The 15,037-nt window shown below is 34.9% G+C and overlaps 1 pseudogene; it reads left to right on the forward strand.

Moving 5' to 3' along the window:
* Positions 1 to 6,900: 6,900 nt before the first annotated feature.
* LOC115956477 lies at positions 6,901 to 8,239 on the forward strand (annotated as a pseudogene).
* The last annotated feature ends 6,798 nt before the right edge of the window (positions 8,240 to 15,037 follow it).

Raw genomic sequence — 15,037 nt, forward strand, 5'->3', positions numbered from 1 at the left:
ACTTAACCGTCAGGACAAGGATACGGAGACCAATTTTAAAGTTCCGCTAAGATGTAGGTGTGTCTTTCAATTCTTTATTGGTTTCTCTGTTTGTGAATTGATTCTTGATAAATCTAACGCCATCCTTTTCAATTCGTACGTCTGCCTGGGTGCGTGAAAAATTGCAATGCGGATAAACCGTACGTATCTTGTACAGCGTGATCACCACCATAGACCGGATGTGGAGGCATGCCAGTCCTCACATAACAAAAGTGTCTATTCCCAAAGTAAAGTAGGCTCGATAAGGATTGCAACTGTGGAGGAAGATTTACAAAAGCATGGCTTAAACAAACTTCTTGTATGATGGACCTTCTTTGCTTCCTCTTCTTCTTTCACCTCTTCCTCCTCTGTTTCCTCCTCCCCCTTCACCTCTATCTCCTCCTACTCCCCTTCCTCCTCCTCTACTAATGGGGCTATCGCAGCTATACTGTTGTGGTAACATTCATAAAGGGTGTTCTCTACAAACTCCGTCTACCCAAGAAATTACCAAGATAGTGAGGGATGCTTGCGTATTTTTTCCATTGATATGTGTTGAGGGGAAAATTGATGGCTTCAAATGAAATATGGGAATTCCAAGCTAAAACTCAATGATGGGCTCTTGAGATGATGTCCAAAGGCTTTCGGTATAGTGATAAGCCTATCCAAACAAGAAATAAATGTTGCACCTTAGTAAAACAACAATAAGACCCAATAAAATACTTCACAATAATTAATTAATGGACTAGTGGTTCTATTACAACAATACAAGAAAATAAAATTCTCCAACGGTAGGGTAAAATTAGACTTATGGTTCAGCAATCAATTATTGAACAAATTTAAGAAGGTGTTCATTTCTAGAAGTCCTTGTGTGTATTAGTCAGAAGGGTCTAAGGTACTTTCAGACATCATTACATCAATATGAGGGAAGAATTCCATTGTTACAAAAACATTATATCCTTCAATGGTAAAACAAAAAGTAAAAACTAATGGCTTCATAGTGAAAAGGAAAGGGTTATTTGGCATGGTGTAAAGGGAGAGAGAGATTCCAGCTCAATGTAGTAAATATTATGCCAAGATTCTTATGGGATATGTATGTAGAGTGTGAGTGTGATAGGAAGGCTATTTTGAATGAGTGGGTGTGTAGGCTTGTAATGGGAAATGCTAAAACTAAGAGTTTAATGGGGAAGAGAGTTGTTTATGGCTGATTAAGGAGCATTTATGAACTTAGAATATGCAGAAAAGAGAAGGAAAGGGAATGTCTAAGGCTAAGTGGGTATGAACTGAAATGACTTATTTGTGGGTTAGTGGAGCTAACTATACACTAAAATGTGACAGAATATCAAGAATAACAAAGCTTTTTAGAGGGTTTTTTTTTTTTTTTTTTGGTGTTTTGTGGGCTAATGTGATTACCATTTTATAGTGGAGCTTAAGGTGGGGAATGATTAGCAAGAATCCAAATACGTAGAGCTAATCAGAGGGCAGAATGGCAAACTGCTCATTCTAGGATTTGACTATAAATGGCAGATTTTCTTTTGGGTTGTTTTGCTTCTTTGGGCAAAGTCACACATGGGTAAAAAGCTTAATAATCTTGCATTCAATGCATGAATCTCTGAGGTTGTATTCAACCAATGAGGTTAAGACAGGCATTAAGGAAGAATCTTAGTGTTGCAGTTGAGATTTGGACCCTAGGTAGTAGGATTTCAACAACCCAAGTCAGGTGTCAAAGTTTAAGCCCACTTCAGATGGTTCTACTGGAGATCCCTTTATGCCATCCAAACCACATGTTCCCAAATTTTCTCCTTTAGGATTCATGGGCTTGGCACATGAACCAGTTCTTGAACATTTTTGGCATTTATAGGATTGATTTGTTGAGATTTGAGCAACTTGGTTATGGCTCCCTTCCGCTAGAGGTAGAGCATTAAGGAAGATGATGAAATCCCATTACCCCTTGGACTTTAGCTGCTAACACAACCTCCGAATGCTATGCACATGATGGGGACAGTGGCAGAAAGTTAATGGGATAGCCTTTAGTTCATTCTTAGGGGTTTGATTATCTCCAACGGAAGCTTGGTCAGGGATGAACAAGAAGAGAGTTGGCTGGCTGGTTCAGCTCTCTACCTTCTTTGGTCTGGGCCTATTCACACATGCTAGACCCTTTAGTTGGGCTGCCCATTTTTACTTGGGCCTGTTCTTCTTTTGTCACATATTTGGACCTACAAAATGGAGATCAATGACACATATTGCCATGGGTTTTCATCCCTTATGAACTCTTATTGTTAGTGGATACTCAATGTAGTATAGGTTTTGATAAATGCTTTGTAAATAATAATTAATACTTTGAAATAATGAATTTCATAGCATAAGTAATGTTCAATAATCATGTCATAATTTAAATGATAAGCTTGCAGGATGAATAATTACCACAAGTTTCAAAAAATAATGTTGTGATATAAATGGTGACCATGGATTCTTATTTTATAAATTCCATGGGTTTATAATATGGTAAAATAAATGTCATAGTTTTAAGATAAATAACTTTCCATGGGCCTTTATAAGATGATTTCCATGGATTTTTGAGAATAGATAATTGTCATAGATTCCATGGGCTTGTAATATTATGGTACTATTTAAGAAATTAAAACATTGTTCCTTGTTGGACTTTTAGGTGAAATACATATGATATAGTACTTTAACAAATATTAATAATCTTGAGTTTTTGATAAAATAGTGCCAACGTAAATTGGGTTTCTGATATTACCAATAAAAATTGGACCTTTGATATTGTTAGTAAGAACTGGGCTTTTGATATTGCTAGTGAGAACTGGGTTTTAAATATTGCTAATGAGAATTGGATTTTTTGATATTGCTAGTGAGAACTGGGCTTTTGATATTGCCAATGTGAATTGGGCTTTTTGATATTGCCAATGAGAACTAAGTGTTGAGGAAAAAAATTTCATGCCACATGGGTTTATTTCATTGGCAACCCACACCATATCAACATTATCATGGATTTTGGGAAAATCTACTTTAAAACCCAAAAGAGCCCATATTTACACAAAATGATGCCAAAACCCACGGTCCAAAACCCATGGCGATATTATCTCATCAAAGCCCATGGTTCAAGCTCATGGCACATCATTTCATTTTCGGAGGGCCGAGAAGTGGTTTGGAGGGCCAAGAAGTATGTTCGGTAAAACTCCAACGGCTTAAAGTTGATAAAGGAAAATATGTTGTTTGACATGTCTTCTCCAATTCCCTGAACTCTGATGAGTCAATGTGCAATAGGTAGCATCTAGTAAGCCTCTCATATCACATAACACTTAAAATGATAAAACTCCCCATACTCTTTACATAAAAATTAATGTTCATCATATAATATAAGTTTAAAAATGTAATTATATTATTTCATATAAATTATATCATTATTTTCATTTAAATCAATCACAAGCACATGGCTAAATCTATATTAATATCTCATATCTAGCATTAAATACTATCCTTACTCTCCAAGATTTGGTCAAAACATAAAGAGACCATAATTACATCTCTAAAACTTTATCAAATATCAACCAACTAATTTATTACTTACTAGAATTATATTGTAATAAAACCATGGACTAAACATATAATTTTTTAAAAAGGGGAAACTTAGCCAAAAAGTACCAGTAGCTACACCAGCAGAAGCTGTAGTAGCTCCAACAAAAGCTGCAATTGCTCTAGTAGAAACAACAACAACTCCAGCAGAAGCTGCAGTAGCTCCAGCAACAACGCAATAGCTCTAGTAGTAGCTTATGCAATTGACACATGTCCAAAGTGACATCATCAACCCTTTAATGCCCTTTCCCAGCAGCTTGCTACCATACCCAAAGAAGCAAATATCCTATAAAAGAAATTCTACCATTTTAAGCTAAGATCCTTAGCCCCCAGCTGCAGTACTGGAAATAGGAAGATCCCATAAAAGTTATCTTACAATTTTTAGCCAAACCCATGAATTTAATGCAAAATATTACCTCCAGCAGAAGACCTCACACAGCTGACATCATCCAACTATGTCAGGATAGCTACTGCTATAAAGTTGTCAGCTGCAGCAGCTACTCCTATACTGCTGTGTCAGCTATTGTACAGCTACAGCAGTAGCCTTAAAGTTTCAAACTTTCTTCTTTTGGCTAAAAACTAAAAACCCACTAATGAAATCACTTACTTTGTTAAAGACTTTTCCTTATTTGTTAAATTTCCCTTCAACTAATTCTAATCTAATTACATACTTGACTCTATATAAAGAGGACCAAGCCACACACTAACACACCCACTATCCATCTCTCTCTCACTCTCTTATTCTGAAACTTCATCATTTTGCTGCCCATAAACACATCTCAATATCTTTCTCCATTTCTCTTACAAAATCTCTCTTATTAGATAACACTATTACAACACACCTATTACACAACAACACTAACCATCATATACTTATTCTCTTATCCTCAATATTCTAAAACTTCATAATTTTGTTGCCCATAAACACATCTTCATCTCCTTCTCCATCTCTCTCACAAAATCTCTCTTCTTTTAAAGCAACATAACCCATGATATAACACAAAAAACTACTCCAACAGCAGCTATAATCTCATGTATTTACTATATTTAACCTCAATATCTCTCATACTTCCGTATATTCTACAAACAGATTCCTCACAAAATATCCATACATACTTCTCATATATCTTTAAACTCCATGTCTCACAAAGTATATATATATATATATATATATATACAAGATCAATATTCAACAAAGTGTCTACATATACTTCCCATACATATTACAAACACCATTTCTCACAAAACATATATATTTCTTTTCATCTTCGTACTTCTTAAAAGAAATCAAACACTCTTCCAAGAACATATTACAAAAGCCCTTTCTCATGGAAAGCATAAGAACATTAAAGACTAAAAGTCCTTCTCATAAAAGGCACAATAATTTCATATTAAAGTCGTTCTCATGAAAGACATAAATTTCTAATACTAAAAGTCCTTCTTATGGAAGGCAATATCACTCATATTTGACTAAAAACTACAAGAGTATTACATGGGAAAAGTCATTTAAGTACATGATAAAGAGGATATACTTAACTAACCTATGCACACAGCTGGACATATTCTCTAGTTGCACCAATTTTTCCGCTTCAATTGTGAAGTCACCATGAAAGGACTCATAATATCACATTGTACCGCTGGACTCATTTTATCATGTTGCTGAAATATTATAAGTCCACTGATGTTATACGGCTGGAGCCACCAACTATGAAGATAAGTTATTATATTTTTATCTCCAAAATTATACTATTGAGTATATTTTAATTCATTATCATTGTATCGTTGTACTCATATTATTATGCCGCTAGAATGTTATTAGCTCACCAATGTTATACAGCTAGAGTCACAAATTATATAAAGAATAAAGTGATGCTATACTGCTGGAGTCAGAAATATACAAGATAAGTCAATATTTCTCTATCTTCAAGATTACATTATTAAGTATACGCTAACTCATCACTATTGCACTGCTGGATGCAAACTACTTTAATATTGTCTCACTATTTAATAATCATGGATTCACTAATGCTTCATTAATGAACATATATAATGATAAATTGAATCTATCTCACCAACAGACATATATTATTTGGACATAAACCACCGTTCGACATATATCATTTGGACATGAATCACCGCTGGACATATATTATTCGGACATAAACCACCGTTGGACATATATTATTTGGACATGAACCATGGCCGGATATAAACTATTTGACATATATTATTTGGACATAGACCATTGCTGGACATACCTTATTATGTTGAACATGAGCCATGAACTACAACTGGATATGAACTATTTTGGACTCATCCCATTACTGGACATATGACACTTAATTAATTACTTTCTAATATTGAACATCACTTAATATACATAATAATGATGTTCAACTAATCATTTAATCAAAACTATTCAATTAAATATATTATTTATTTATTTTAACCACTATCGTGATACTAAGACTTTGGACTTTATCTATTTTGAGGCTTAAAAATGCACCAGAAGCCATTGGTCTATGTGGCCCAATGTTAAGTTCCAGATTGAACTCTCCAAAACAAATCTGATTCTAGCAAAGTCACACCTCTAGCAAAAGACACGTGGCTACGCGCAAAAACTGCCCCCGACACTAGGCTTTTTGATATTGCTAGTGAGAACTAGGCTTTTGATATTGCCAATGAGAATTGGGTTTTGAATATTACCAATGAGAATTGTACTTTTTGATATTGCCAATGAGAATTGGGTTTTTTGATAAATAAATTACTATTGGTTTAAATCATGGGCTTTGGTCATGAATTTGAATTTTATTGATAAAAGGTGGAAATCACATTTTCATCCTTACATTTTCAGGTGATCCTCACTTTGGTCCCTAAATTTTATTTTTACCGCTTTTAGTCCCTATTTAGAAAAACGCCATCCATTTTAGTCCTTTCTGTCAGTGCCATAACGGCAAAATCCTAGGTGGCAAACAGAACTATTAAAATAATAATAAAATTTTTTATTTTGGCATTAAAAAATGCCATGTCAGCATCTAAATTTTTTTAAAAAAAAAACTAATTTATTAATTTTAACTAAATAAAAAAATTAAAAAACAAAAATCACATGAATTGAGATCTAAATGTGTCTTGAACAAGAACAATAAGAACATAAACCCATAAATTAAAAAAAAAAAAAAAAAAAAAACATTAATTAAATTGAAACTGAGCTCTAAATCAACTCTTACAAATTGAATTTTCCCTCTCTTACTTTCTCTTCTAAACACAAATTAAGTAAAAAAAAAAAAAATGTCTTCTCCAACTCCATCTTCTTCTCCAATGTACCGCATAGGCTACGCTCTTTCCCCCAAGGATGGCCAACGCTTCATCCAAAACTCTTTAATCAATCTCGCCAAACAACGTGGCATCGATCTCATCGAACCAAACCCATAGTTCAATAGGGACCCTTCGATTACATCATCCACAAAATCTACGGCTCCGATTGGAACAACCAAGTGCAGCAACTCTCTCTCTCCATTACCCAAGCATCATTGTAATCAACCCTCCGGAAGCAATCGACCATCTCCACAACCGTGTCTCCATGCTTGATGTGGTCACCAGCTTGAAAATCCCTCAAGGGAACCAAACCTTTGGGATTCCAAATCAAAGAGTATTGGAAGAGTCGGAGAATCTTATGGATTCGATTGAAGAAATAGGGTTCAAGTTTCCATTCATAGTGAAACCGATGTCAGTCGACGGCAGTGCCAAGTCACACGAGATGTTCTTGGTGTTCAACGAGAACAAGTTGATGAAATTGAAACTGAAAAAACCATTTGTGATGCAAGAATTTGTAAACCACGGCGGAGTGGTTTTCAAGGTGTATGTGGTGGGCAATCACGTTAAATGCATGAAGAGAAAATTGTTGCCGGATATATCTGAAGGGACACTAAATAATATGGCTCCAAATGAGGGTTTGCTGTTGTTTAAGCAGATATCGAATTTGATTGCGAAAAATGATTCTTCTGAGGTGGAGGGATATATTGTGGTGCCGAATGATGGTTTTTTTTTTAAAATTTCTGGGCTTGTGTTCTTAGATATGGGTTTGTGTTCTTGTTGTTCTTGTTCAAGACACACTTAGATCTTAATTCATGTGATTTTTGGTTTTTAATTTTTTTTAATTTTTTTATTTAATTAAAATTAATAAATTAGTATTTTTAATTTAGATGCTGATGTGGCATTTTTTAATGCCAAAATAAAATTTTTTATTATTATTTTAATAGTTCCGTTTGCCACCTAGGATTTTGCCGTTAGGCCACTGACAGAAAGGACTAAAATGGATGGCATTTTTCTAAATAGGGACTAAAAGTGGTAAAAATAAAATCTAGGGACCAAAGTGGGAATCGCCTGAAAATGGACGAAAATGTGATTTTCTCCTTGATAAAATTGTCGTGGGTTTAAACCAAGGGCTTTGGTCATGAATTTGAATTCCATTGATAGAATTTCCATGGTTTTAAACCATGGGCTTTGGTAAGTATTTTTGGGTACCAGATGAGAAAAATATTTGGGGAGGATTTTGAATCACGAGTTTCACAAAAAATATTGGGTCTTACAACGTTTTATATTTGTAGGCCAATTTTGTGGTGGCTAGAAGAAAATGGTTGTGGGCTATAATAGGGTAAAAATATTTGGAGAAGCCCAATAATTTGTTGATGGTGTTTGAAAATAAATAGGTGGTATTTAAATAATATTAGGTGTAAAAAAATGTACACTAACAATATGTTTCAAGATTGAAAATATAGAGGCGTCTTTTTCCCTCTCGCTGCCATGCTACAAGGACAACCTTCCTTCCCACAACAATATGCCCAACCCATCTCGTGTTCACATTCCTTATGGGGGAGGATTTGGCAGTTTGGTCCACTTATCATCTACAAGATCATAGACCTCAAAGTAAGTAAAGTTTTTGAGATCTAAATCCTTCATCTTACATATGTCGCTAATGCTCATTTTGATTGTGCTTCCAACCATGTAAATCTTCCCATCAGCCACAAAGGCCTTGGGGTTGGCTTTTCCACTATTCATCAGTGAACTGCATTCCAGCAACTTATCCAACGAAGAACACTTGAACCACCAATATTGGACAGGTCTAGAATGTAACCTCATGCAGGAAAACATCTTGTTCCACATTCTTAAGCTTGTTCTTTACATATTCATCAATGTGTGGGTCATCAATATTGAATTCGTCACCAAAATAGTACAATTTGGAGCCCAAAGAAACACAACACATGATGTCAGGGTATTCTCTGGTTTTAAGTTAAAGGATTGGGGAAAGTTTACTCATTTTGGTGACTTGGGCGGCTTTCGTTGGGGGAGAAGGAGAAAGTTTTGAAACTTCAATCTCATACAAGGCATATATTTTTTTTTTTTGAGAATCAATACGAGACAATTATATTAAGCTGAAACAAAATCAGAAACAACAAACTCAAAAACATCCGGAGGAACATGCTCCATCCAGACTAACAAAGGTAATGACCCTCTTGCTCTCTTAGCTAAGGCATGAGCTACACTGTTGCCCTGCCGCCTTGTATGAGAAAAAGAGAAAGTACAATACATGACTGGGCTATATGAGTGCTAGAAATATAAGTACAACTTTTTGCTTCTAATGCAGCATAATGCAACTATGATGGCAACGATGACTTAGCTTCCATTTTTTTACGAATCCATCTTTGTCTCCAAGTACTGCTTCAATTTTGCTGCCCATGGCACTAGCAATGACTTGGATAAGGATTCCCTTAAGTTCAAAGCCCTAAATTTTAAATAAACAAAACAAAACTCCCTTGTTTGATCTAATAAATTAAAACAAAATCAAAAGCTATTATTAAAAAAAAAAAATTAAGGGGAACAACGTCGTTCCCCTTCCCCTAAAATCAAAACAAAAAAATAAAATAAAAAATAAAAAAACTGATGAAGTAATATGCCCTAACTGAGAAAATTTGGGGAAAAAGAGAAGGGGAAAGAGAGAAGTTAGGGATTGGCAGAGCATGAATCAAAGCAGAGCATGAATCACTTACCCAAAACTATACTTGGGAGCTCCTAGAGTAGACCCTAGCCCACCACAAAATCCATCTCCTTCTCTCTCAATGTCGATATCTCTCACTATCCCAATCTGAATCTCGGTCTCTCTCTCTCTCTCTCTTTCTCTCTGCCTCGGTTTGTCTCTCTATCTTGGTCTCGATCCCTAACTCTCTATCTTTCCCCCTCTTTCTTTCTCTCTCAATTTTTCATAGTAAGGGCATTCATCGATGATTTTATTTTATTTTTGTTTATTAGGGCGAGAGCGGCTCCTCTCCCGTTTTCAAGTCTCCAGTTATCTCCATTTTTATTTTAGATGAACGACACGTGGCTACTAAACATTCTAAAGGTCAGAACATAACAACTTTAAATACAATTTTTATAACATTATTTTTCCTTCTCTCTCTCTCTCTCTCTTCTTTTCCGCTCTATGTCTTTCACCTCAGTTTACCAAGCTACTGTGCAAACAAAGAAGAAGAAGAGAGTTACAACAAGTGTGGAGAGAATTTGCAGAACATCAACAAAGGAAACAAAGCAAAACCAGTGGAGAGAATCTACAAAACATCAAGAAAGGAAATTAAGCAAAGTCAATAACCACAATTAGTAAATCCCTTAGCCAAATTTAGTCAGTGGCTCAGTGCCAAAAGATTTATTCAATCACATTGGAGGAGTCTGCAAATTTTGCTCTAAATCTCCCTCTAACCCTAGAATTAGATTTTTTTTTTTTCTTCTAAAAGTGAACAAGTAGAAAGCCTAAATCCTAAAATCTTCAATATAGCAATAGCAAATTTGATCACGAAGTACAAGTCTCAGTCATGGCAGGAAACAAGAACCTGAATTGGTAGGAGTGGACAAGTTGTTTCACTCACAAAACCACTAGATCGATCTCAGCAGCTTGGTGATTCAAGTGAGAGAGACAAAAAGGGTAAAGGACGAGAGAGAACGAAAAATATTACAGTCTAAATTGTATTTAAAGTGGTTATGTTATGACCCTTAGATTGTTTAATAGCCACGTGTCGTTCATCTAAAATAAAAATGGAGATAACTGGAGACTTGCAAACGGGAGGGGAGCCGCTCCCTATTAGGGCAAGGGAACGACGTCATTCCCTTTAGCTTCCTTTAAAAAAAAAAAAAAACAAAAAAAAATATTTTACTTTTTTTTAATTACAAAATTAAAAAACTCAAAATGGTGTCGTTTTGATTAGCAAATGGAAAGAGATAACAGAAGCCTAATGGAATACTTAATTGACAAAAATTGAAATTTAGAGAACTAAAATGACAAAACTGAAACTTAAAGCACTGAAATGACAAAAGTTGAAATTTAGAGGATCGATTTTGGATTCTACCCTAATAAATTTAGCTTTTAGCACTTCAAAAAACTACTTCATCTATTTTACCACCCCACCTTACAATATATCAAACACCAAAGGTTCGTTGTCTCTTTACCACCTACAACTACCAAATAAACAATATTTTTTTCCCCTTTAGCCTCACCATGCCTCTACCTCATCATGCCGTCGGATATCTCTCTTTGATCGATGAGTTATGGGTTTTTTTTTTTTTTTTTTTTTTTTTTTGAGTTTTTTTGTGTAAATTTGTAATTTACAAATATGTTTTATGTTGACTTTTATTCCGTGTCAAATTTGATTGTATTTTGTTCAATCATTTCCCTATATTTTTTGAGGGATTTAATGTAAGGGTTGAGCGTGAGAGTTTGGTAAAGATTTGTGAAGAAAGTGAATTTTCGACAGGCTCGTGAGTGGACAACCCATAAAAAGCCACGTGAGAAGCACATTCTGGAATTTGAATAGTCTCATGCCAGGTTGGATTTCGTAAGTCACTTTGCGACTCAGACCAAGTCACGAGTGACTCGCAAAACTCTCTACTGGAGCATTTTAAAGTGTGTTTTCCTCATTTTTTTTTATCAAAACTATATAAGCCCACATTAACCACAAAATTGTAAGGAATTTTTCCAAGAAACTTTTGAGAGAGAAAACCTTAGCAATACACTTGAGAGTTAGAGGTTGTAAACTGGCAATCATCTACACAATTTCTCATAATTTTTCTTTACTCCTACCTCTCCAATTACACATCCTTGAGAGGTTCTTAGCCCAAACACTTACCTCACCCAATCTAAACGTTGAGAGAAGTTTTGGTGTGTGTAGGAAGTATTGGAAGAAGCCATCGATTGGCGGATGCAATTTGGAGCTAATTGCAAGATCCGGATAACTAGTGAAGACATGGCTCGATGAAGCCCATTGGTAGCTAGAACTTGGAGAGTTCAAGTACATTACGTAGATTAGGCTTGGAGGGTCTTTTTGATATTCATGTACTCCAACTTTATTAGTGAATCGATTTCGGCTTGAAGGGCCGCGGAAAGGTTTTTCGCCGAGTACTTTGATTTCCTTTTCGATAACACGACTCAGTGTTATTTTGTGTTTGCATCTCTCTTCCCTTACTCTTTAAGTTTTATATTTGTTATTGCTTGCTTGTAGTTATGGCTTAGAGAGTAGTTCCGATTATTGTGTATCATTTACTCTTGTTACATACTTAGATAAGTTAGAGTAAAAGCAATTAAGTTGTGCTTTTAAAATTGGTGATCTAAACAGTTATAGTGTTTTACACTATTTGAGCTTTCAGTTTGTTTTTGTGGATGAGTTTTGAGAAGTGAATGTGATGGGTTGTTGGTTGTTTGTGGTGGTGGTTTTGTTGGATTGTTGCTGTGAGTTTTTCTTTTTTGTGTGTAGTTATAGGTTGATTTTGATTGGGGTGTGGTGGCTAATTTTGGTGATCTCTGTGATTCCAGTTTTGGCAATGAGTTTGGATTTGTGAGTTCCAATTTAGAGTTGGATTTGAATGTTATTGTAAGGGTTTTATGGGTTTTTGCATCTAAGTTTTTTTTTTTTTGGCAGAAATCACAATGGCCAGTGGTTATGGAAGGTTATGAGACAATGACCTACTACGTCTATTGCCTTGTTTTTAAAGAAACTATAGAATTTCAACTTATGTAATTCGTTAACTAGAATCCACACTTGTTTCCATCTAAACAACGGAAATACCGTCATAAATTCAACTTTTAGAGAAAAACTAGATAATTTCCCGCACAATGTGCGAATACTTTGCAAATTTATTTGAAATAATTTTTATGTTTTAGACCTATTATAATACACATTTTGTTGTATAATATTTATGTTTTATCGCAATATTGTTGAATGCTTTGAAACTAAATTTTCTTAATTCATATTTTATATAAAAAATTTGTCATAGAATTGGTTTCCGAATATTGAGTGAAATTGCTCTATTAATCTGAATTTATGAAGTTAGAACAATCAAGATTTTTGGACATTTTTAGGAGACTAAAATATTATATTATTGATTAAGAAAGACTATGTAGCATGTTAAGTAACATGTGGTAAACGTTGCAGCTGCTTTTCACTTAGAACCTGAATTGTATTGCCATTCTGAAGTAAAGACTAACGTAAGATGCTATTAATTGAAAAATTGGACTGCATTAGTAAATTTGACAACCTCTAACAAAGATAATTATACTGCCCCCTTATGCCATGATCTTTAGCTCTTTCAAAAATCTGACAAAATAGAGAGGACTCCTAACTATTCCAACTCTGCAACCAATACAATTTTTTTGTGTTTTAGGCGTGGGGACAATGGATTGAAGATAGACCTCTAGGAACTATTGGATGAAGTGCTAAATGACTCCTTCACTTTGTCGGAGGCATTACAATGCATTCACATGGGTCTATTATGTGTGTAACAACCTAGTGATAGGCCAGACATGTCATCCGTGGTCCTAATGCTGGGGAGTGAGAGTTTATTGCCTTTCACCAAAGCAGCCAGGTATTTTATACAGAAAGGAATCTGCCTGAAGCAGATTCTTGCTCTTCAAATTTAGTGAGCTTTTCTACGTTGGCGGCATGGTAGATTAGTCACTACAAACAAAGGAGAGCGTTTTCTTTTGAATAAAGTGACAAGATAAAGAATTATGCATGTAAGTTAATTGTTAAGTTGTCGCCTCTTTGCCCTGCCTACTAGTTTCCCACACTGTAAGTTTGATATGATATTTGCCAACATGTATTGCTTGAGCAACTAAATGCATGAATAATCGTCTATTGCTGTATTGCACCCTCCACATTATTTATATTAAAAGGCAGATCAATATTCTAGTAATAACGAATGGAGAAATGGATTGCAAAATGGAGGACTACTCTTTTGTTTCTATTTATGTCCGATTGTGGTTGGATTGGGATTGTTAGGGTGTTGAACAGGCGTATGCTGCTTGATAACTTGTTTGTGCTAAATCCAAAATGAATAGTTTAACAGGTCATGTCGTTAAATACCAACTAGTGTATTTGATTCACTCTTAAATGCATGCCATTTATGGGTATCTAATATCATTCACAATGTTAGAAATTGGGCTGGTTTTGATCCAACCCATAAACCATGACCCATGGATCATCCACATGGCTTATCTAATAAGTAAGTTTAAATTTAAACTAACTGATATTGGTATAAGTTATCAATATCAATAGTGGGGTAATTTAAACTTAATAGATATTGATATGGGTTATCAATATTAGTGGTGGAGCAATTTGAAACTTAAAAGATGAGATCTTTTAAGGATCACATATATCTGATAGTAAGTGAATCTCTACTAGTATTTAAATACTCCTACATCAGTCAGATAGAGGTTAGACACAGTAGTGAACATACGTATAGTTTTGAGTGCTCTCTCAAATAAGCCATCTCTCGGGGACACCATCTACTGTTCCCTAGAATTTGGAGCGTGGAAATTAGGAGAGACTCTAGTAGCCTCTCCTGCGACTCGGAGGTGTTCCACAAAGGAGATCGTGAGGAGTTCGTAAAGCAAGCGAAAAACAAGATCCGGCAATTTGGTGATCTATTCCACCAAAGGTATGTGTCTATATGACCTCTAGTAAAGTACATAATTTTACAACACACACCATCTGGCATGTTTTAGGCTCAAGGCTTTTCTTTAGCTTCAATGGGAATCAATGACATGATATTTTTCCATAAGATAATGCAAAGTTGTTTCTGAAGTACAGATTTTCATTTAGAAAAATAACATTTTCCCAACTAATCACAGTAAACAATGTTTTTTTTTTTATAATCTGAAATGTAAAATTTGATAATTAGGAATCAGGTAGAGAAGTTCCAATCATTGATTATACTTTCACCAGCTTAACGCATACATAAATTAGTATGAACAATATTGCATGAGTCACTAAAGCCATAATTTTGGTTTGATCCTCAAATTGTGAAAACTGGAATTATATACCATTGTATATAGTGCACTCCAGATCTCCATAAATACATTGAAACATCTTTATAGGCAAATACT

Source organism: Quercus lobata, chromosome 8 (assembly GCF_001633185.2).
Source record: "Quercus lobata isolate SW786 chromosome 8, ValleyOak3.0 Primary Assembly, whole genome shotgun sequence".
In the NCBI taxonomy this organism is placed as follows: domain Eukaryota; kingdom Viridiplantae; phylum Streptophyta; class Magnoliopsida; order Fagales; family Fagaceae; genus Quercus; species Quercus lobata.